Source organism: Schistocerca cancellata, chromosome 2 (genome assembly GCF_023864275.1).
Source record: "Schistocerca cancellata isolate TAMUIC-IGC-003103 chromosome 2, iqSchCanc2.1, whole genome shotgun sequence".
Lineage (NCBI taxonomy): Eukaryota > Metazoa > Arthropoda > Insecta > Orthoptera > Acrididae > Schistocerca > Schistocerca cancellata.
The window spans coordinates 1,061,865,396-1,061,867,331 of NC_064627.1; the positions used below are offsets into that span (position 1 = coordinate 1,061,865,396).

Here is a 1,936-nt window from a genome sequence, read left to right on the forward strand (position 1 = left end):
TGGCCACACCGGCCGGCCTAAAATTCCCACATTAGCTCTATTAAAACGGACATTTCCTCCATCGTCCACGAAAAGGAAACTACTATGTCCTATCAATAAGGACATAGGCTTATAAAAGTTCCATTACGATGCTGGTATCAGTGGTCAAGTGAACGAGTCTCACACCTGTAGTCGAGGCTCTGGACGTCCACGCAGCTCTCACGCCCGCCGGAATCGTCGTATTATAAAGGCAGCAGTGGCAGATCGTACAGCTACCACAGCACAGAGAACAGGGCTTGTGAGTCCAGACGCGTGAACACGAGCTGCTGTGAACCGGTTATTAGCAGTGGGACTACGGGCACGCACACCTCTAGCCTGTCTTCTTCCACTCACGCCACAGCATCGACTTGCACAGCTCGATTGGTGCCTTCAGAGGATCACTTGGAAGATGGAATGGCGCACCATAGTCTTCAGCGATGAAAGCAGATTCTGCCTGCACGCCTGGTCGGTTGCGCTTACAATGTAGACCTGGTGAGCGTTCTCTCTAGAGTGCATTAGTCCAAAACACAATGGCCTCACCCCAGGCGTTATGGTCTGGAATGCGATAAGAGCCGGCCGCTGTGGCCGAGCGGTTCTAGGAGCTTCAGTCTGGAACCGCGAGACCGCTACGGTCGCAGGTTCGAATCCTGCCTCGGGCATGGATGTGTGTGATGTCTTTGGGTTAGTTAGGTTTAAGTAGTTCTAAGTTCTAGGGGACTGATGACCAAGGATGTTAAGTCCCATAGTGCGCAGAGCCATTTCAACCATTTTTTTGTAATAAGATACAACTCTTGTTCAACTTTGGTGTTCCTGGAGCTGTCGCTAACCAGCGCTCGGTACTTGCGGAATGTTGTTAGACCGTCGTTTTGCCGTTATTTTGCCGTTTCTGCAGCAGGTATGTGATGTGTTGTTCCAATAGGATAATGCTCGCACAAACACTGACCGCGAAACTCGAATGTGCTGTGTACGAAGAGCAGCAACAGCACGATCTCCGGACTTGTCTCTAATCGGGCATCTGTGCGATATGATGGGACGCAAGTGACCCGCGCGACTTGTCAGTCAACAACTCTTACTGAACCATGTAAAGAGATCGAGCAGGCGTGGAATAACCTGTCACAGGAAAGTATTCGCCATCTCTACGATCGACTGGATCCAAAGTCAGCACCTGCGTTGCCGCCCGTGGAGGCTACACCTCGTATTAATATGGGTGTTCCAGCATGGGTCGAGCCCGGTACCTCAGAACCGCTTGTGCTATTGATCTGTAAATAGGGCAACGGCCTTGCCGCAGTGGATACACCGGTTCCCGTGAAATCACCGAAGTTAAGCGCTGTCGGGCGTGGTCGGCACTTGGATGGGTGACCATCCCGGCCGCCATGTGCTGTTGCGATTTTTCTGGGTGCACTCAGTCTCGTGATGCCAATTGAGGAGCTACACGACCGAATAGTAGCGGGAGAGCGGTGTGCTGACCCCACGCCCCTCCTATCCGCATCCTCCACTGAGGATGACACGGCGGTCGGATGGTCCCGGTAGGCCACTCGTGGTCTGAAGACGGAGTGCTTCTTTTAAATTAATCTGTATATATAGTCATTTCTTGTACTTCGTTTGCGCTGTTGCAACAATATATTTTTAATGAATTAGAAACCTCTAAAAGAGAGTACTAATTTTTTCCAGCAGTATATATGCCATGCGTAATAATCAACCCTCACAGGTTGTCAAAAATCTCCACCAAGCACGAAACGACTGCAGTAGACCGAGCAGTCGCAGCCACACAAACGACAACAGCAAATTTTACACGTAAGTGTGTAATCACTTTCTTAAGTATTCTCACCACAGACAGTCAGAAGGTAAAATGTGCAGAATATCCTAATGGCAGCACCGTGCGCGTACTTTTTAAAGGTTATCAGATATGTTTACAATA

At 49.8% G+C, this 1,936-nt stretch overlaps 1 pseudogene; it reads left to right on the plus strand.

The window, feature by feature from the left end:
* Positions 1–1,287: 1,287 nt before the first annotated feature.
* Positions 1,288–1,405, plus strand: LOC126163855 (5S ribosomal RNA; annotated as a pseudogene).
* Positions 1,406–1,936: the final 531 nt, after the last annotated feature.